The sequence below is a fragment of the Chiroxiphia lanceolata genome, chromosome 2, assembly GCF_009829145.1.
Source record: "Chiroxiphia lanceolata isolate bChiLan1 chromosome 2, bChiLan1.pri, whole genome shotgun sequence".
NCBI classification, from domain to species: Eukaryota; Metazoa; Chordata; class Aves; order Passeriformes; family Pipridae; genus Chiroxiphia; species Chiroxiphia lanceolata.
The window spans coordinates 6,136,024-6,158,911 of NC_045638.1; the positions used below are offsets into that span (position 1 = coordinate 6,136,024).

The 22,888-nt window shown below is 42.6% G+C and overlaps 1 long non-coding RNA gene across 1 annotated transcript; it reads left to right on the top strand.

Annotated features, from left to right (window-relative positions):
- Positions 1–13,933: 13,933 nt before the first annotated feature.
- On the top strand, positions 13,934–16,787 carry LOC116783207. The gene is made up of 3 exons (XR_004355562.1): positions 13,934–14,088; positions 15,605–15,682; positions 16,645–16,787. It is a non-coding gene; the product is annotated as an uncharacterized LOC116783207 (long non-coding RNA).
- The last annotated feature ends 6,101 nt before the right edge of the window (positions 16,788–22,888 follow it).

Genomic DNA, 22,888 nt, shown 5'->3' on the forward strand with positions numbered 1-22,888 from the left:
TTTCAAACTTGTTTTGCTAATTAATCAAAAGTGATCCATTACAGAAAACCTGCAGGAATGTCAGAGATGGATGCTTCTGCTCTCCTGTTTTTGACTTGCTTGTTGCAACAGAGGGGGAAGCTGTTAGTGCCTGCCTAGTAAATTATTGAAACATGGTGTAAGAGAGCCTGCCGCCTTCCTCTTGAAGGGCCAGGAAGCCTGGGGCTAGCCAGCCCCATGCTGCTTTCCCAGTCTGCTAGACCACTGTGGGATTTTGGAGGGAGACACAGGGAGAAGAAGGGCTGGCTCCATGCCCTGGGCACTGCCTGGCTGAGTTCCGTGGTTGGGAAGCTGGGCAGGAGGTGATAAAGCAGGAGGAGCCAGGTGATAAAGCAGGAGGATGGTCAAGCAGTGTGTCCTGGTGAGGAGCTGGTTGTCAGTCCCTCTGTGCCTGACAGGTTTGAGTGCTGAGGGAGAAGAAGCCCAGCCCAGCGCCCATCTCTGACCAGCACGGCCTTCACAGGGTACAACTGGGCCCATCTCCCTTTCCCTTCTGGCCAACAGGCATGAACCCAAGGGAGATTTCTGAAGGGAAGTTAAAAGTGTTTGAGGGACATCCAGCCTAGAGGGTGTTCATGGTGACCTAAAGACCACTTGGCTCTAGCTCTGGCGCATCCCCTTTCCAGGCTCAACTGCCTCCTCCAATGGATGTGGGTCTTCCTGGACAGAGCAGTGGCCAAGAGGCCCCTCCTCTGAGTCAGTTCTGTGATCCCCCCACGCAAAGGATAGGCCAGATTGCTTTGGTTGCCTGTGTAGGGGTGCTGTGCTGTGCTGGCATTGTGTCACCTGGACTCAGAGGCCATGGGGCAGAGGTGTTACCTCTCAAGCCCCCGTACTGCGCTATGAAGTGCTCGATGTCTTGCGTGCTGGGCTGTGGCTCTCTGCCCTGCTCTCATCAGCTACTTCTGTTTCACAGGCAGTCTGCTAAGAGTTGCATCCTTTGTGGACTGCTATCCCTGCACAGTCCACTCACAGACTTGGGTAATCTCAGACTAAATGATGGCCGGTGAGATGGATTTTGTGGAATGAAGAACTTTGTACCCTCACCCTGACCAGTAGGGCAACAGCCTCTGGCTGTATTCTTCTTCTGTCTTTTCTTTTTTACTAAAATATCCTGTATGTAAATCTTCTTACCCCTTATACCTTGATGATTTCTGGCTTCCCGTGAAATGCCTAAGGGTAGTTTTGAATTCATCCTTACGAGATCTCTGATAGTAGGGGGCTATTTATTAATGACACTTGTGCCACTCCATGCTCGCAAAAACACAGAAAAATACCTAGCATGAGAGGATTTTTAAAATGTTCTGCTGCCAGTGGCTTCCTCCACAAAATTTTTTTTTTTTTTTAGGATCACTTACAAATGTGGCATTCACCCTGTCATTCGGTAGTGACTGGAAAGTTGATGCACACACTAGTTTTTCCTGATGTCTCTGTACCTAACACAGCAGTGCATCTCTCCAGCCCCTCTTTTAGCTTCTGCCTTGGAGGGAGAGATAGATTTCTACTCCCTGCAAGAGCTGAATTTAATTTCTTGGGGGATACTGATGGGGTTGGACTCTATTCCCAGACTGATAGCACTTCTCTAGAAAGTCATCTTCAGTCCCCTCAGTCTCCTCCAGTGTTGTTTTGTCCCAGTCAATAAAACCACATAAACCCAAGAATTTCATACAATTTTAACCCCAAGGAGATTATTTTCTTCCCCAACTCTCTGTTGGGCCAACATGCTATTTATTCCTCCACTCATCCACTTCCTGCAGTGCCTAATTAGGGTAAGACTGGCCCTGCAAAACTCATATCAGCCCAGCTTGCCTTCTTTTGCCTATAGATTTTCCCTCAGACCTAGCAAGACCGCAACCAAGACCACAGATTTGGGTACCTACATTCAGCTGGAGGTTAAGGTGCCCCTTTTGCTTGGGCTGGTTGTCTGCTCCTCTCCAGGCATGATGCTGTCCCTGGCTCTGTCAGAGAACTCCCCTGAGTGATGCCATCCACTTGGGTTGCTCATCATGTGCTCTCCAAGCATTTGTAAATTCCCTCAGTGGCCTCGTGTAGCTCAGGCTTGTTAGGTTGCTTCCCACTGCACAGAAGAGCTATTTCATATATTCACTGTTAGCCGGGAAACATAAACATTCAGAAGCAAAACATTATTCAAAGTCATAAGGAAGGAAGTCTGCAGTTGTAAAATCTTTTGTGGAGAAGCCCATTTTCCTCTCATGAAGAGCTCTCAGGCATATCAAGCTTGTGTTTTGCTAGAGGAGGCATCAGCTGAAACAGCAGCAGCCAAAAGGCATTGATTTGTTTCATTTATTTTTAACTTTCCCATTGAAATGCCTGAGGGAAGAAAAAAAAAAACAAAAAACACTTCCTTGGAGAGCTCTTCAACTCTGGGAAAGATACCTGCTGCAATCTAGAAGCGAGCTTGTTCTGGGAACAGCCAGGCCAAGCACTGCCCAGGGGGCTGTAGTTTGTTCTTCTTCTCTCTATTTATTTTGACAATGTACACAGACACCTCTTTCAAAGGCTGTTGTCGTGGGTTGGTTTTTGGTTTGGGGGTTTTTTGTTGTTTTTTTGGCGAATAGTTGGGCAGGCTCCAGCTCATAGGAGTGGAACACAGCAAGAGTTGGGAGAGCCTGAGCCACGGCAGCCTGGGCTGCGTCAGCCGAGCGGTCACAGGGATGCCTGTCATGTGCTGCTGCTCAGACAAAGATCCCTTTCTTTCCCTGCCTGGTGGGTTCTCCATCAGTGAGAGGACCTTGTCCTACAAACAGAAATCAAACGTCTGTAATTGCAGTGTCACTGATAAAACATGACTTCTTTACCAATTTGTACAAGCACTTTGACCTCTTGCCTTGGTGCAACACGCTTCCAAGATTTTTCATCTCCAGCTCTTTTTAAGGCTGTGTTGGAAATGCTGTAGGAAAGTTTATTTTGGGAGCATTTTTGATCTATCCCAAGAAGCTAAGCTTGTGTGCTAACAGTCAAAATTGAGCTGAATTGTCTGGAGTGATTGCTACCTTTAAAAAAAAATGTATTTCAGGTTGCGGTTTACTTTTTGTTTAAATTTAGAACTATTTTTGCATGAATAATTAGTATTATGTGTTTTCAACAAAGATGAGAACAAAATTTCTGCTCCACACAGCTTCCATTCCTAAAAAAAGGTGAAAAATTTAAGTAAGAAGGTTGAAAGGAAAAAAAATTAGTGCTGAATAGCATGGCTAAGCAGCTGTGTTATTTTTTTCTTCCCCCAATTGAATTATTGCTATAACTGTTCTTTCTAAGTTAAGATCTCACTGGGGGAAGGAAGAAAGTTTCTAGGTTTCACAGCAGGAAAGTCTTTAACAAGAAGTTAATGTAGGATAATGAAGGGGTCAGGAAAACCATAAGCACAAAGGGGTTGTCCAGAAGACTGTGCAGAGAAAAGAGTGCAAATAAAAATATTAAGTAAGAGAGGAAATGTGCAGCAACCATTTGATTTTAACCTGTCCCTTCACTGACAAATATGTCCCCTCTCTGCCACAGCATATTATCCTGGGCACAGCAATCAGCAGCGCTCCTGGTCAGCATCCCAAATTATCAGAGAGAATGAAAATTCCTTGTTTGTACATGTGTTCTTCTTTAAAGAGAAATACCTTACATGTGACAGGATTTAAAATCTACAAGATACATAAGAAGACAACACTGTTTAAACACAAAGCTGAACTGAAAATTGAGAAAATCAGGTATTTGTGGGATTCTGGGGTTATAATTGAAGTTTCTAATATTTAACTCCTACAAAAGGGAAATGTATCAGAACAAATTAACTGGGCTAGCAGACCACTTAGATTTGCTGTTGTTTTTCAGTCAATAGGTCACTTCCCTGGGTTAGGGGTTGTGCTCTGCCAAACAGCAGGATTTTCTAGCTGGTTCTATATTGATGAGAAAATAATTCCCTGATTCTATGGTGCCATAGGTCATCAATAAAATGAGAAATGATTATACTCTTCAGTAGTGCAAAATTTCTGACTTTAGTATTCTTAGAATGCTAGATTATTTTTCAAGTAAACTAGATATTTTTCAAGTATATCAAACCCCCACCTCAGTCAAAGATTTTTTGCAAGGGATTTTACTGACATTATCTTCTGAGTGGCACATGAGATGTTGTATACTAACTGTGCTGGTAGTTAATTCAGATTTAGTAACTCGAGTGGGATTTTGCCAGTTAGCTCCCTTTAGGATCAGGCTTGGACACTCAGAAGTGTTAAGGCCATGGAGACTATTTCATCATGCAGATGTAGGTACCTCTCTGATCTGTATAGTTGTGTTTGCATTGATTCCACTAACAGTGAAATAACTTGTCAGCTTTAAACACTTCATATGATGGATGAAAGACAGCATTGGCAGCACTGAATTCCTTGAATAGATCTGTATTGCTGCCATGAGTTAAATGAATTATTAGCAACAGAAAAAAATGCCATTTCATCTACCAGATTCAGTAGATTTTATTGTTCTCTTATAGGATAAGAAGATTCCATGTTCTTTATTTCAGAGAGAAATGTTTTTATGTGTGAAATGTCCTCACTTCTCAAAAATCAGATATCACAGGCTGAAGTACCGGAACACTGAGGAAAATGACAGCTCTCCCCTATCCTTTTGCCCTCAGCAGAAGTGAAATTTTGGCTAGCTACTGGCATTTTTTAGGAATTATGCCTGCTCAGTTATTTATTTTTATATTGCTGCAACTTTTTATCCTGATTCCTGCAGAAATGAGTCTTATGCAATCCTGCTGCGTGCGCTTGTATCTTCGTCACTTCCACACCCCTGAAATCTTTTTAACCTATTGACAAATTTCAGCCAATTGATCTCTCAAAGAAAATCAAGTTCCTATGAGCTTTGCGAAAATACCCTGCTCACAGAGAGGTGGGCTGCAGTGTGAACAGGCACCATTTCAGATAGCAGAGAAACTACTTGTAGGGAAGTGTTTATTTATAAACACCTGTCCAGGAGGAGCATTTCAGGGAAAGCTTACTCCTTCTTTGAACTGAAGTCAATTGAGTTTGAGGCTCAGGTCTTTCAGGAGCCAGGCTTCAAGGTACTGATCTCCACAGCACATGGGGATACTGGTTTGCAGTAGTGATTTATCACCTCAACTGCATTTAAAGCAAATGATTTTTAAAACCACTTAATTTTCCATTTCCTTTCCTTTCCTTTTTCTCTCTCTCTTTTTTTTTTTTTTTTTCGTGAAGGACCAACAACTGCCCAATAGCCTGTCTCCTAAGCCCAAGTCTTTATGCCCATCACCCTAGAAGTCAACCCTTGACCTTTAACACTGTCACTTTTCTCTGTGGATTTTCTGAGGTTAAAGTTACAGAATTGCTGAAACAGATAACAGAGTGCAGAAGGCTGAAAAGTGGCTTGGACGAACCTCCAGGGACAAAGTTAATCTGTTGGAGCATTTCCTGTGTGTACTTTGAAACCTCTCAATTTAGCTTGATCAAAGCATGAGCCGACACGTTTCAGCTCCCTACTGAACAAACAAATTTGCTGCTTATCATTGTTGCCACCTCAGTCTTTAATTTACTTTACTTAGTAAGCCAGTACATGTTAAATGAACAACCTGATTACCACAAATGCTGGGTGCTGGTCTCAAAAAAAGGCTTCAGTTTGCCTGACATTATATAGCACAGCACACCAGAGACCCTCTCCTTCCCCACAGTCTCAGTGTAAAAGGAAATTTGAGTCATATTTAGTGTGGACAACAGTGGGTTCTTTGGGACCACTATATCCATCAACATCCACTGGATTTTTTTTTAACATCTTGGGCTTCCTCCTTTCTCTTTCATTAGGTCCCATAGAACATAGGTGGACTGAGAAAAGAAATGGTGGTGTTTTCAAAATGCGTTAGTTAACTCACACTAACATCTTTCAAAGCACATATGGATTAACAGATGATTTTAAACATCACTGTTTTTGTCAAAAGTAGTAACTAATACTTTTTTAAATGTTCTGGTAGCTGGGATATTGGGGTTTTTTTACCTGAAAAATACCTTTACTCAGTTTAATAATAACAATAGTAAAGACTACTGTGAGGTGTTGCATGAAGGGAGCATGGCCAGACAGCCTGAATAGTATAAGATAGTGAAGTACAGTGGCTGCTTTTCTGTTTTTAAACCAAAACAACTTGGCAAGTGTTTTTAAACCATGTCTTAAATATTTTCGGGTTTTTTCCACTTACTTAAATCCACTGGCCCACATTTTCCAGAATATGTACCTTTTCTTATTCTCAGGGAAATTGAGCCCAAATGATTTTATTTCCTTTTCAACTGACCTCCAGTGCTTTTCCTGTGTGGCTGCAGAACCCCTGAACTAGGAAATTACTCCTGTCCCCCCGAGGTATATGTTTCTGGGTCCATAATGCAAACATTGAAATATCCTGGGACAGAGAAAATAACCACTCAATAAACCAGCCTCTCAAACCAACCTTCCTCCCAGAGCAAAGCCAAAAAGGAACTTCACTCGAAATAGGTAGATACAGATACAACCTATTCTTCATCCCAACCATGGCTGCTTTTGGCTGTTTCTTTCCTTCTTTCAAGTAAAAATAACTTCTTCAAACATTCTGCAAGCTCAGATATTAACCACAAGCAGTTTTTATCCTACTCCTGCGTCATCACTCATTGAAAATGCAAAATGCTTAGACAACATAAGTTATGATGGAATATTTTTAAAAAGAGTACAGCCACACGTCTCCTCTCAGAATTAATGGGACATGTGTGACGCTCTCCTGCAGAGCTCCATAAATGTCATTCAGAGGCTTGTGAGCATCTCTGTAGGAAATGACAGGGAAGGCAGACACGTATGGCAGCGTCTGCTGACACAGATATACCTCCACACACAGTTCAACTGATAAATGTATCCTGTCTTTCCCCTGTAATAACCACAGGCTAGGGATAGTTGAGTTCAGGGTTTTGTGAAGCTTGCACATGATCTTTTGGTTTTGCTGGTACGTAAGACTATTTCAAATCCACAAAATTCCACCACAAATTGGACTTCCATTGATTAATTTATTCCTCTGATGTTACTAATTTGAACAAGTTGGATGACTTATTTTTCCACCTATATGAAGCCTGTGTCACAGACATAGAAAACTCCTTGCCTGAAAGGTGAGCTAGCACAAATAAATGACCTGCATTTTTTAACTAGCTGTAATGAATTAGCTGTAATTATTGCAAGATAATGCAAAGATTTATCATTTTGCCACCCTGCTTTTAAATTTGTCAAAGGAAACCTGAGAGCAGCTGGTTCTGCCATTTTCAAGAACAAATTTAGGCAACAGAGCTGGGTGGAAAATGTTCCCATGCTGTTCTAAAATGAGATAGATCTCTAAAAGTATTCTCCAAATAGGGAAAAGAGTGAGTTTGCTCTGGACTAGGCAGTAGCCTGGTGCTTTTCACATTGTGACTACTGGAGAAACAGATTTAAACCCTTTATTGGCTTGAGCTGGGTTTCTCATATGCCAGGAGGGATTGCCCTGACATGAGTCCATCAGCTGCTCTGTAGTGGGTCTCCTTAAATATCTCTGGCCATATAAGTTGATTGTTCTTCTCTGAGAGGTGTTGTCTGTGTGGGTTTGAGCACCCCCCTGGGATGAGGGAGACTCAGATGCATACTCCTGCTTCAAGTGGTTTTTATTTACAAAACGTGGAGACTGCTCCAGTGGTTGGGGTTGGAAAAGATGCTTTCTCCTTTCTTTCAAATAATGCTGATCAGGAGCACATCTAGGCCTGAAACTGAAATCCCTGGACCAACTCATTGACACATTTTGGCTCCTAGAGCAACAGAAGCTGCGATTTTTACCAAAAGTTTTACTTTAACATCTATATTTCCATAAGAATGACTGTTTTTTAATATGTCAGCATTTAGTAACAAAAATTATTTAACAGAAATCTCCATAGCATCTCTAGAGAATAAGAGGTGGAAGGACCAGGTCCTTGGGCTGCTCTGTGGACTTGGACTTTCTCACTCAGTCTTCAATAAAGCTTCATCCCTGTGACTCCTCTTCCCAGCCCAGTTGCTCTTGGCACAACTAATCACAGAAACCCACAGCTGATGCTGTCTGGAGCCTGCTGCCAATGGCTTCAAATGCACTTGTAGGGATTCCTGTCTCTGCTAAAGCAACCAAATGATTCAAGACCCTTAATGAGCAGGGCTGCATGGAGGGCAGCAGCCCAGAGTGATATGTCCCACACAGGGAGTCCTTACACTGTAAGGATTGGAATGGAAAGAGAATATTTTAGACCCCCCATAAAGGACTGGCCATCAGCTGCTCAGCTGTGCTGGAAGTCCTGTCTCAGTGAAAGTTTGGTTGGATGGCTGGGAATTAGAGAAACTCTGCACACCCCTATCTGCTAAAGTAATAGGAGCCAGGATTTGGGAGCCTTGCATGCTCCTCAGATAAATATTATTCACACTTTTCTAGACGGTCTTATGGGTGGGTAGAGACAAAAGAGAAAACAGACAGGAGGAAAAAAAAATCTAGTTATTTCTGTGACAAGGCCACCTGCTAGTGTCTACTCAGCATGGTGGCCTCATTGTGTGTACTGCTCTTTTCCTCTACAGGCAGGGAACGTTTCAGACGTCTGCAGTTTTCCAACAATGAGTTAATATTAAGTTCAAACACCAGTTTTAGTCTTCAAAAATTAATCTTTGCAAAGCTTCTATGTCAGGAAAAATGCTGTCCATTAGTAGGAAATTATTCAGAAAAAGGAAGACAATTTGCTTATTTATGTAAGAAACTGATGTACAATTAAATACAGATATAGGTCAGTAAATTAAGTTCTTTGATCTATTGTTACAAGAAATCAGTGTAAATATGTTTCCTGATAAGAGTTGCTACAGCGTAATTGCGTTTTACAAACTGTGCAGTGTGCTGTTACTCAGGAAATGTGCTTACTGATATACGTCTCCACTCAGCCTCATGGTTGAAAGGTTTGCTTTTTCTGATATTTATAGTTCTTGCACATTTTTAAATAAGGAAATTAAACTTGTGAAGGGATAGAAGAGAGTATAAGTAGGGAAAATTGATTCTAGAGCACACAAAACCAGTATTGAAACAGAGACCAGCTGATTGTTTTTAAACAACGTAGGTTAGTGGCACTTGAGATTAAAGTGCAGGACAAATATTAAGAGGGATTAATTTATCCTGTCAACTTTGACTGTTCTGGGTTTTATCCTTTTGTTAGAATAGATGAGAATATGATTCCATCACAGCTGTGAAAAAAGGCTTGTTCTTCATGGAGTTTTGTCCTATTTTAGGGAGAACAATACTCACAGTGGAAATTGAGCCCCTCCAGAGCTTGCACAAGATTCTAGCTGAATGCTAGTGGTATAGAATGCTCACTATTTTCTCACTTTAGGGTAAAGTTGTCCTGGGCTTTAGTGGGATTGCTGATATAGGAAGATGGGAATGATCACAGTGTTGTTAGAATTCCAACCATGATTCCCTATTAAGTAGGGATGCTGCCATAAAAATGAAGGGTATCCAGGTAATTCCTTTCAAGGTTTGTGAACCTACCTAAGCAATGCCTGCTGGATAGAAGTTATTTAGTTAGGCAGGACTGAGCTTATTAAACATTGTCTCAGCATGAAAATATGTATATGAGTGTACAGGTTTAAGCAAAGCCATCTCATCAGATTTAATATGGGGGGTATGAAAAGACCATTGTCTAGTTAAAAACAAGAGTGTCAGGAAAGTGGTTGAATTAGTATTTCTTTGTTCTGAAGAGCAGGTTTTTGAACTATCAGAGGCAGAAATCTGCTGCAGGACGGGAAAGGAGCCCTCCCAGAGCAGGAGTGCATCTCTGCACTCGGGTTACAGGGGCTGTGATTCGACTAGTTGTGGGCTCTTAGCTATGGTATTCATAACAGGGTAAACAATCCCTTTCAGGCTGGAGTGGGATGTCCACCATCCTCGTGGTCAGTAGTAGGCAACAGAGGAAAAAACAGTGGATTGTTCCCGAGAGAGAGGATGTGGTTCTGGGTTTGTGGCCAGAGTGGGAGGCAATTCCCGCATCCTGCCTTATCGTTGGGTTCTGGAGCCAAGCATGTTGTTCTGCACATCATGTTCCTGTAAAAGAAAAACAATTTGTACAGCTTTCTCCTCTGCAACAGCTTCAGGACAAGGTCTTCCTGGGAGAGCCTGAGCTCTTGCTTTTTCTTACCGAAGGTACAATATGCAGGGCAGCCTGAAATCGAAATAAAATTGAAATTCAGTTTATCTTTGTCATTTTGGGGTAGTAATGGGAGCCATCACCCTGTCATCCATGCTCAGTGCACAGGGAAAGAGGTGCTGCAGTGTGGTTTGGGCCCTGCTTGCCTTAGGGACCTGTCATGGTCTAAGGGTCCAGTGGGCCTGGGTTGAGTCAGAGCTGTGGCACTCAGAGTGCAAGTGGCACTATTCCTTTTAAGTAATATTTGGTGCAAAGGCAGGCTGTGGTTTACATGTAAGTCAATGACAGCAGAAAAAAATTGATTGGCAATGAGAACTGCCTCCATCTTATTCTTCTTGCTTTTACTGTAATGGAATAGAGTGCCCTAACAGGATAGCAGAGTATCCTCTGATGAAAGAAAACTCCAAAGGAGGCAACATGTTTGAGGGGATGGTCATGCTCTGGTTTGGGATTTAGATGAGCCTTGTGCTGTTCCATGACTTTATTGCTCCTGACCTCTCCCCTCAAGATATCTCCCTTCAATTCTTTGGAAATAGTACCTTTGTGTGAGTGCAAAATGAAGACAGTAATATTTGCCCTTCTTCTTAACCCACTTTGAGATTGACAGGTGGAAAGCATTTGAGGGGACACTCCAAGTTTCTGATGGCAGTTCAGGTTGTGATCTGGTTCTGCAAAGCTAGACATGGTTGTTGCTGATGTTGTGGTTGTAGCTCCCAGAATGTGCAAAGAAAAAGACCTTTCCTTAGAGGTATGTAGCCATAGTTCTTAGGAATTCAGTTTTCTCTTTTTCTCTTTTCACTTTTTTAAAAATAATTTAAAATACTTTGGAATATTGAATAAGAGTTGGGGGAAAGAAACCTATAAAAGAATGCATTAAGAATATATTTTAAACAGATACCAGGAAATGACAACGTTCAGGTTGCACGCAGAGTCTGAATTTGGCTGCCTTGTGACAGCACAGTCTCTAATTACATGAACAAATATCATTTTCGAAGTCATATGATATAAAAATATGGACTACTTAAAACCTTAGACAAACATGAAAGTCCCACCAACTATGTTACACTTACTCTGCTTTGTTGTCTTGTGGGTATGATACTCATTTTCTACAAGAGTTCATTGACAGTACAGGGGGTCTGCGAGTGAGTTCGAATGTTCCTGACTGCAGTGCTCTCCTGAACGGGGACTGATGTATTAAAATTTTGAAATGCTTTCCTGACTCAAGCCCATGATGATTGCTGGCAGGGCCAATAGCTGGAGAGCAGAGGCCCTAGGCTGGGACCAGGATGTCTCCTTACTATTAGAAGAGCAGGGCTTATCTTTTTCAGATTTCTGAAGAGAAGAAAGAGAGGTCTGGAGGGATCTCAGAAGAGAAATCTGTAAAAGAGGAGTAGTCTGACCCAGACAGAAAATTGTTTTTCCAATCTGTGTGAGGCATCTAAACCTGAGCCATCCCTCTTAGGGAAGAGAAACTGAATGAAAGGCTACAGATACTAAAAGATAAGACTGTTGATAAGGTGCCTGAAAAGCACAAAAAGGAATTAGGTGTCTGCTTCAGACACTCATCAGGCTTCTCCTCATTCACCTACCCAGCAGTATTACCTGGAGGAATTCTTCCTTCTGTACAAGTAGTTTTTCCAGTGGCTAAAGTCATTAATGAAGTTTGAGACAGATCTTTAAGTCCTGCTTCTTGACTGCTTCTAAAAGACTGTGTGAACTCAATCACATAGTTTTAGTTCCCTGAATTTCACCTTATTTATCTGTCAGACAGCCTTCTGCTTTCAGTCTTAGATACCTCACACAGCTTTGTGAGGACAGACTTTACATAAAGTCAGCAAAGATTTGCTGGGAAAAAAAAAAAAAGTGCAGTGTAATCATGACATATTACAGTTATTATCATTTGCCATTAAAAGAATTGTACTTTTGCACGTGAGAAAGGGAAGAAGGAAAAATGCTCATTAGCAGTTTCCTTCCTCAGGCTATGAGCTTCCAGGGACTCCTCTCTGGAAGAGTGAGCACAGCTGCATCCCACAGCAGCCTCAGCTGATGGAACAGCTGCCTCTGCACTGCAGTGCCTCCATGTGCCCCTCTCTCACAGCCCCACTCCATCCCCTACGCTGGCTCAGATGTTCTCTGCTCCTTTGCAGAGACATTTTGAGGTGTTAACATTGAAGAAAACTACCTGTTACCTTTTCTTTGTTGTTGTTGTGGAGATAGTTTCTGCTGAGGAGTGCTCTGAAGTGTGGCAGGACATTGTTCAAGGGGCCCTGGAGTTGCTGCAGGAGAGGGGCAGGGCTGTGGGGCAGAGCAGCAGAAGTGGCTTTGGTGGCCTGAAGCCACACTGGCTGAGGCTGCCAAGGACTCAGAGCCTTTCACTCCAAGCTGGAGTTTTCTGGTGCAATGACAGCTGCTGCTGAGACTGTCTGGCTTCTGTACAGCCCCACAAACAGCAGTGTTGCCCCAGGTGGCAGGAAAGTGCAAGGGTGAAGAGCAGTCATGGGGAAAGAAGTGAGGATGTTGTAAGATGAGACTACAATAAAGAACAACTTCAAGAGAGAGAAAAAAGAGTTCAGGACTGTTATGAAGAAAATGTTGTTTCATGGCTCATGGCTCTCCAAAAGTTGACCAAACTGGGATTATTAGGAGAAGTTTATCCAATAGTCTGGATATACCACTTTCCTATAGTAGAAACTGCCTGATTTACTCACCTCTTAAACTGTGCAGGGAGTTCTGGTCCTTCCTCCCTGCCTAAGGAGGGATGAAGTAGAATTAATAAAGGTTCAGAGAAGGGCAGCAAGGATGAGCAAAGGTACAGAGCACCTCACCCTAAGGGGAGAGGCTAAACAGAAAAATCACCCTTGAGTCTGGAAAAGAGAGAGATGGCAAGGGCAGAGAGGGGATGTTGGTTTGTGGTATTTCATGGGGTTGTGAATGACATGGTCAATGATTAAGAAGAAAGTGAAAAGAAAGAAGTATTTCACAGAATCACAGAATATTCTGAGTTGGAAGGGACTCCCAAGGATCATCAAGTCCAACTCCTGGCTTTGCACAGGACCATCCTCAAGAGTCACACCATATGCCTGAGACCATTATCCAAATGCTTCTTGAACTCTGTCAGCCTTGGTGCTGTGACCACTGCCCTGGGGAGTCTGTTCCAGCACCCAACCACCCTCTGGGTGAAGAACATTTTTCCTAATATCCAACCTAAACATCCCATGACACAATTTCAAGCCATTCCCTGGGGTCCTGTCCCTGGTTCCCACAGAGCAGAGATCAGTGCTTGCCCATCCCCTTCCCCTCAGGAAGAAGTTGTAACTGCCATGAGGTCTCCCCTCGATCTCTTCTGCCCCAGGATGAACAGACCAAGTGCTCTCAGCCGCTCCTCACATGCCTTCCCCTCAAGGCCCTTCACCATCTTCATTGCATTTCAATATTTCTTGCTAAAAAGGGGGGTGAACACCCTGAGAAGTTGTAAAGATAGGACAATTTAGATTGAAAGAGACGCCTGAAGGTAATCTGGTCCAAATATCTCTTCAAGCAGGTCCATCTTAGGTCAGGATTTGTCTTCCTTGGTTTCGAATACCTCCAAGGATGCAGATTCTACACCTTCTCGGGGCAGCCTGTTCCAGTGTTATCAGACTGAAGATTTGAAGCAAGTTAAGAAAGTGTTTTATTCATTGCATGATCATTGGATATGTTTTACTCATAGGATGATATAGGGTGGAAAGTCTGAACTGCTTCACAAGATGACCAAAACACTAAAAGAAGAAAAACTTCCAGACCTATTAAAACTGTGAGCACAACATCTGGCTTCAGTATTGTGCAGGCAACAGATTGAGACAAGGTAAAAGCATACTGTGGTGGGAATCACCACAGTTTATTTGTCCTCTTCTGCTCTGACACACCTACTATTGACCACTGTCAGAGGGGAAGTACTGGATTTGATGGGCCTTTGGACCACCCAACTTGATGGTCTTTGGTCTGATCAGAGGGTAAAGCTGGCAACACATCAAGTAGGGTGAAAATGCATCAGAGCCCTTAATGCTGCCTTCAGCTTCACAGAAGGACAGCTGCCCAGGCAGGTTTGGACCTATTCCCATCAAGCATTAAAAGTTGGTTTCATAACATGTATTTTTCTGTCAAACTTTGTGAATAAAACAGTGCAGGAAGATGTCGTGACTAACACGAAGCTTTTTATTCAGGCAGCAGATGAAGTGGGTTAGTTTTAGAAAGGAGTAGGAGTCAGAAGAACATTCAGCTTAAGCAGACAGACCAACCTTGGTTAAACTGAAGGGAAAAGCAGTGACACTGGGCCTTGCATATCTGTGCAAGACTAGGATGTTAAAGACTAGGAATACAATACTGGATTTGTCGTTCAGGTTATACATTATCCCAGAATGCTGTGGTTTTATAGTGGTGACACCTGACCACTTGCTATCAAGAGATTAATTGAAAGTGCTGCACGATAGGAAAGTTGTTCTTTTCTTGCTGCAGTTATTTTTATTGACAAGCTTTCAGACACCATGAAAGAGTCCACTGGTATTCAACAGCAAAATACCATATACAGCCAGCCAGAGTAAGATTGAAGGTATGAACAGTGAAGCTAATAACACCCTGTTGCCTCTCTGCACACAAAACTGCTTGTTCAGCCTTCAAAAATAAGTAAATAACATTCACAGATGTTTGGATTCAGAGATAAGATGATTCCATAGTGCAGGGATATCTTCCATTTTTTGGATTTGATGTGCTGCATCCTGTAGGAGAGGCGCTTCTTTCTGTGGTGTGTCATCTGCACAAGAGCCCACTCACACTCAGACCCCTCCTTTCCCACTCAGAGGAGTTGATAATCTCTTTGTTGCAGAAACATTGATTGCTTGGGGGAAAAAATACATCGAGAAGGATTGCAATACTTTATTTATGGGTTGGTTGTTGCTTTTCTTCCTGTAAAGTGCTTTGAGTTCTGGTGGTTGACTATTAAGGAGAGCAGAGGCATGATCACGGACACTGGGCAAAGTCTTTGTGGTGTCTTTGTCTTCTCGCTCTCATTTGTGCTGTTCCCTGTGCAGAGTTTGGCTGCACCAGCTGGGGTGGAGGCCAGGATGGCACAGAGCAGGGGATCTGCAGGGCAGAAGGGCTCAGTGGGAAGGTCCCAGGCAGGGGATGAACCAAGAGACCTGTGAGGGGTGCAGTACCTGGATCTGTATCTCCAACTCAAGGCTTAGTGTGCCCAGGTGATCCATGGCTGAGACCTGGTGGATGGCCAGGTGTCATCATAGACACCAGCTACGCCAGATCACCCCGTGCCTAAGTCTATTACTGAGCAAAAAGACACCTTCGTTTCTCTCCCCATGCACTTGCAGGAAAAGAGGAAAGGATATCCAGTGAGTCTCCACCTCTGATAAGCAACTCTGGAGCTGGTGCCTATCCTGGATGGCAAAGTAAGAGCAATCTGGATACTCAAGCCTGCACATGGCAGGGATTGGGAGACAATGAACATGCACATTATTTTGTTTTTGCAGTATGTATCGTACCCAAGCCTTTTTTTTTTTTTTTCAGTGATCTCAGTTAGAACAAGAGAAATAGCAAAGCTCTTAGTAAGATCGGTTTCTCTAATGACTCACCAAGTGCTACAAAGTCAAAACAGGTTGCTTGTGCTTGAAAGGTATAAAACAGCCATGTCATTTTTATGGTTACTGTACAAAACACTGCATATATGCATGCAAGGGAACATTTTAAAATCTCATAGAGCTTTTTTCTTGTGCAGCTAGAGACTCCTTTCTCCTGGATTTTATTCGTGTGTCATGATTTGTATTAAGCATTATTGCTTCAGCAATTAAGTTAATTTCCTCACTGCACTCTGCCAGTCGGAGTTTTGTTCCTTTATACTCCTAAAAGAAAGGAGGAATTAATTTGAGGTACCAGTTTCCCAAACCAGTTCCCCCTGCAGTTGTTCCACTGAACTTGTTCCATTGGTGTTAGCAGGGGCAGCTAGTTCTGTTGAGCACTGGGAAATGAGTAATCTCACCTCTAGTAAAGACCTACGAGTCCATTTCATCCAAATTTCTGTTACATAATACTATTTGCAACAACATCAATACACCTACATTTCTTTAATGTCTTTCATTCCAAATGAAATTTCACCACCATAGCTGTAAATGTGCCTTTATTTTTGTAATTACACAAGATTTGACAAGAAAAATATCCCTTTCAGCAAAGTCTGACAGAAAAACGAAATTCCAAGGAAATAAAATATCTTGTGATGCAATTAGAGATTTTTGCAAAAAACTTTTGAGAGAAATAAACTCTCATTTTTTTCAGAACAAGACAGCCATTTTAGGATTTTCCAGTAGTTTCTCAATCTCTCCCCCTTTTTTCTTTATTTTTTTTTTTTTATTTTAAGGAACAGGAAACATCCAGAACTATTCAAGCCCCTAGAAGATATGAACAAAATATAAGTAGTAACACTGGATATTTCCTTGGGTGAAGATTAATTCTTATACATCACATTCCTTGTGCAAGTCAGAGTATGTCTCTGCTACAGTGCCTGGGTAGGTCCTGAGGTGGGTAATCCATGCCAAGCTCCCAGTTCCAGAGCAGCACCTCTACCCAGGCCCCCACAGCTGGAGTGGAGCTCACCTGAGCTGCAGGCAGAGGATGCTCTAGACATTCCCGGATTGTTTCTGGAGCTTCCTGAACTGGACTCTGAAGGGAGCTTATCTTATGAATGAAAACAGCAATGCGCACAAGAAATAGCTCACATCCTTGGTTTGTACAAAGGTGGGTTACAAAATCCCTGCTAGGACTTGGTAAGGGGTAGTATACACTCTGAAGATGAAATGATCTTTTTCCTCCTCTTCTTTCATGCTGGGGAACTGTGCCAAGTGTTTAAATTTTCCTCCTCTTCCTTCATGCTGGGGAAAAGTGCCAAGTGTTTACTGGAGGGGCTTGTTCTCCCTACCATGCAGGTTACAGTATGAGGATTGCTGTCCTGAGGATGGGGATGAGGTCCAAGTTTTAACCACACTCTTCCCTTGCACAAAAGCACTTCCCCTCCCTGGGCCGTGACATGGGGAGATGGTGTAAGGACAGGTGGGGGTTCATCACTACCATATGGAGCTGTGGAGAAAGCCAGCTTCCATGGATTTTTTTCTGCACTGGAGCTCTGTGACCTGCACAAGCTGTTGAAAAAATGGGAAGAGTTAAATGTGATGGCTTATGGGAGTGCCTTCCCAGCTTGATGCAGGTATTTCCTGCCTGACAGCTCAAAAATGGTAATTCACAGAACAGAATGCACATTTCTTTCTCTTTCTGCTCATTGAAAACTCAGTGATGACAGACACGATCTCCAGAGTGGCAGTTCTGTGCCTTGCCATGGCTTTAGCCTGACTCCAAGCAAGAAGGCTTGGTACTGGTGGGTACCAGGACACAACTCCAGGGCCCAGCCACACACACTGTAGGGGAGAAAGGAAGAGGTCTGGATAGAGTTTTGGCTCTCCAATCCCTACTCCTCTTTGCATCCTCATGTGGTCATGGAAGCCTTCAATTAAAGAAGTCCTCAAGTTACGGGAGAAGTGTGCTGATCTATGTGCGATGCCACAGACTGAGGGCAACCCCAGGAGGGAGAAGTTCTACAGGCAGGATGACGGAAAAGTAGGCATTGTTGCCCATGGGTGGCTGACCTGCACCCCAAACTGTCCTAGGACTGACCCAGTAACTGCTCTGGGCTCTTGCAAAGATGGCTTGCATGTCCTCCTCCAGGACTACTGAGCTGCTCTACTTCTTCGAGATTTTTAAATTTGGGTTTCCCCACAGCCAGACCTTTCTCAAGCTGCTTAGCTTTTTTTCCTAGTACACCCACATAATTACTCCAGCACAAAGAGTGGGCTTGTGAAGCAGCAGCATTTTAAAAAACCACAAACTCTGATCTCAAGGCAATCTTTCCCTCCCACTTCCTCCCCCTTCAAGCAGGGGTGTCAGCCGTGCTGTTTCTTTCAAACTTTCTCTGAGTCATCTCATCAGGCAGCTTGTAAATACTTGAATGCATCCATCAATGTCAAGTCAAAGTAAGTAAGTAGCAGCACATGCTGTGCAACGGAGTTTCCCTTGCTCACATTCATCTCTTTTTTGGAGGTGCAGAGGATTTAGGGATGACCCTATCTCCCCTTATCATGAACATATATACATAGAGGTCATCAAAGATGTTGTCTCATCATGAGAATAAGACACAAGATATAAGATGAGCTTCTTAAAGTCAAGAAAGCTTAGATTCTTCTGAAACTCCCACTATTGTATGATCCAGAGTGGAATGCCTTCATGCAAGATGCTCCATTCATTTCAAGCCTAAAACTGGGAAATGAGAGGCTCTGAGGAGCTGCAGTACCAGCAGGCCTCTGAGAATTTGACTGTGTGTCGTTGCTAACCATTTTGGACTAGCTGGTCACAGCATTATGAACTGTTGCTAGAAAAATATTATCTTTTCGTATTACAAGGGTGTAATTTGCTGTGTCATCGTTGCATACCAAAATCTGAAAAGCAGAATGTGATTCAGAGGGTGTATGGAACACAAACCGCCTCCTCAGAAGGCAAAAATCTCTGCTGAAGAGCAGCAATGCTCCCAAGCATGACTGATAAACATGTGAGTTTTGTCGTGAGCTAAATGGCAAAATATGGACCCTGCACCAAGGCTTTGCTCAGCATGGTGCATAATTCACTGATTTTTCTGCTAGGAGGCTGGTTTATGGTAACGAAATCATTACAGTGGGAAGAAAGGAAATCTCTTGCAAAATTTCTGAGTTATTCCCTCCAGATGGTTTGGAAGGAAGGTCTGGTGTCATTGTGATATTTGCCTAATAAGTATGAAATGGTCTATGGAGGTGGATGAGTGTGTTCTCAAGTACATGTGTGTGTGGAAATATGCTCCTCCCCAGCTCTTCAACCCAGACAGGTTGGTTATGTGTGAAAATTACGCTGGGAGCCAGGAACTCAAGCTTTAATGCTGCCTTATGGAGAGACTGGGAGAAACTGGCTGAGTAAAAAGAACGGTATCCTGCACAACGGGAGAGGAGGTGTCCTGAACACTCTTCCTCCTCTCTGCTCCAGCCCACAGTGAGAGCTGGGCAGAAACAGTGCTGCGAGGGATGTCTCACTCGTATCTATTATGCTTTTAAAACATAAGGCATTGAGATCCCTCTCTAAATTCAGTGGCCTGTCAGAGTAAGATGCTGGTCAAGGTGAGCATGGATGGTAGTACTGATCCACAAGCAATTTTTCCCTGCCATGACCAAGGGGCATTTCAAGGGTTGTTCTTCCATCTTATTTTACAGGGAGTGCAAGCTGAGAATCAGGATAATCTCTCAGCAAAAATGCTTTCCATCTCACTCCTTTATTTACTTTTTTTTTCATGATTTCCTTCCACTCCCAGGTGAAGGAATGTAGGCTGTTTGAAGAACTGATCTGCTAGGGTGGGGCATTAACTTAATTTGAAGCATTGCTGAATATTTAGTCATATTCCGTAGGAGTATTAGAATCAGAAAATTCTTGGATTCCTAACAAACTCTGCACGTGTACACAATCTCCAGAAAGAGAACAAATGTTTAAAAACAAGGCTCTATACACAGTTCTGAAGTAATTTAAATATAAGATAGATATATATATATAATTTAAGTTAAAAACATCTTGCAGTACTACATTACTGACAGCTGAAAGTCAGACACCAACTGTGATGGCACAGATCTGTAAAGTGCTTTAGGGAAAAATTGCTAACTGGTATAAATCTGATTTTAAAATAAAGATAGCACAGAGGGAAGTTTGAGTTAATTTAAACAGGAACATGTCTCTTCCCAGTGGTCAAATTGGTCAACCAGCGGTGGCTTAGGGAGGTAGCTTTCTTATTTTTAAACCCATTAGCCTGTGCTGTGGCACGTGGCACCTTGCTTTGGTGACTAACATCTTCAAATCTGGATGATTCCCCAAGTCTGCTAATGGCAATATCTGCGTCAGAACCAAGTTTATCTTCTCTCAAAGATTTTGTGTTTTCAAATATATTTTCCAATTTTGGACAACGATGAGCACAAGACCTCAACTGAGTATTTAATCCAAGGCCTACAGAAGTGTTTTCAGCATGGAATCACTTCATGTCCAACATTTAGCTACTGTTGAAATATGTCTTTCCACAGTTCAGACTGTCACTGCAGTGCTGATGAGACCCTGATGGACAAGGGTGGCTTGTGAAGGCTGGTGTCAGCTTTCTGTGCAATCCAGTACACATATTCCCAGATGGAGATTGCCAATTGGAAAATTCATTTAGTTTTTCTCAGAGTAATAGATATACTTCTTTTTTTTTTTTTTTTTTTTTTTTAGAAAAGCATGACTGCCTGATTAGGTGATGGTTTTATAGATGGGCCCATTTCTTATCCTGCAGACTCAGAGTAGAAATGAAAGTTGTACAACATATACTGGAGTGGTGTGCAACCAGAACTGGACCCAACATTTTCAAAGCAGGTCCACTAATAGTTCACAAACAGTGGCTTTTGGCTGTTTCAGTACCAGACCTTGGAGGAAGCTAGAAATTATTTGTAAGGCATAAATACTTTATTGTGAATATACCTTCACTGTGTGAAAAATGAGTTCAAAACATGCTGGATGACAAATCTGAAATTGATTTATTTATCCAACTTGCATGTATAGTTTTCCAGCTTCAGCTTTGGAGCCATATTCAATGTGTGGTCATCTAACTACTTCCTTGATAGGTGTAAAGAAGTAATTAGCTGCGTAAGCTCTATCAGACATATTTGCCTCTATGTGCTCCTATGAAATTCTAAATACAAACTTGGAAGTGACTTCAGCCCTCAATGCTGTGTTCACAACCAGAGTGAGGCAAAGGCAGCTGCTCTGTCAAAACTTCCCCTGACTTCCATTGTCAAAGGCAAACTGGATTTCAGGTCCTAATGGCCATTACTCAATTCCAAGTCATTCCCAGTGGTCTGGATGCAGCTCCCCCACAAAGCATCATTCCCTCTTACACACCATGTTGCTTTCAGCATGAGATGTTGTATATCTCATGCCCTGACTTATCTTTGTACATGTTGCCTATGAATAATTCAGGACATCTCCAGACAAGTTTACAGTTTCCTTCCAAGTGAATAAGCACCAGTAACAAATCCGATGCAGAAGTGTAGCAACAGACTGCATAGCTCGTGTAAAGCAAGAAAGGTTTCCATGGACACACTTTTGCTCTGTTGGGAGTTTTTAAGAGAGAAATACAGTATGAACGTGGCGGGTTAAGGGCATAAGAGAAGACAGACTGTTCCAGAGAGTACCATGCATCAGTCATGTTCAACTGGCCAGTGGGGCAGGAGTGTTTAATGAGTGTTGGAGGCAGCTGGCAGGACAAAAGCTGTGCAGGATGCCCGTCCACGCAGTCCGAGGCTGGTCCGAGCTCTGCCGATGACGTGCTGTGCCAATTAATCACCATCGGTGGGATGACTCACAAAACTCCTCCTGTGACAAGAGCTGCTCCCTTGACATTGCAGGTGTGCCAGATGCTCAGAGCCCAGGTGCCAAGTCACACCGTGCAGAACATGTGCACACACAGGTAGACCTGTACACATAAATCCTTTGGGAGTGTGGACACTTTGTTATAATTTTGCATTGTTGCTGGGTATGTAGTTCGCTGATTTTATCTTTCTTTTTTTTTTTTTTTTTAGCCAGAAATTGTACGAACCAGTTCAGAGGATTTTGCTAGAAACAAGCAGAATTCTGGTGACAATGTGTTTGGCAAGGATAACACTCAGCAGATTTCAAGGACATTTTGACAGGAAACTTTAAGATACGTTGTCAGTGTTATAACAAGAAAGAATATCCTCCTATGAAAATGTATCTAGATTTTCTCCTTGATTGTTTGGTTAATGATCCCAGCCTTGTTAGCTGCTACAAGGGAAGATCCAGCAGCTAGAGACCTGAGATGAAGAAGATGAAGAATCATGGATTTCTAAATTAGAAAACTTCAAAGGTAGAAATGGGTAATAAGGAAATGAAAAGAAAAATCTTTGTGATCATCATCCAAACTCTAGGGGGAAATAAAGAAATCTGCTGTGGATAGCAGGTTCTCTCCATTCAGCCCTTCAGGTCAAAGGGTTTTCTGAAGTTTCCTACATTCAAGAGAGTAAATAAAATTAGTACAGGTTTAGAAATAAGGGGGGAAGCCCTAAATGTGGCATCTGGGACCTTGATGGCCTTAATCAGTGGGGAAGAGAATGCAGTGCTTTGGGCAGAATGACTTTACCATGTCAAAACTCATCATACCTAAACTACTTGATTGTTCCTGTTATGCTTCTCCCTTGTACCATGCAAGTGGCTGAAAGTTGGGCCAGCTTTACAGGTGGATTTGTGAATTTGTTGGGGCTCAGGGTTTGGGCTTTTAAAATCTTTTATTCCAATGTTTTTCAGCACAGCTTGTTTCTTCTCTAATGTTTTCTGCAATTTCTATGAGCAGGTATTGTCTCCTGCTGTATTAACATATCCTCCTTCTGGTATGAGAGGTCCTGCACTGGGGCAGGGGTGCCTCTCTTGCACAGAGCATATCTAACTTTTTATTTTTACAACCAGCTTCTAAAGGTCTTGGTTATCTTGTATCTGTTACTTGG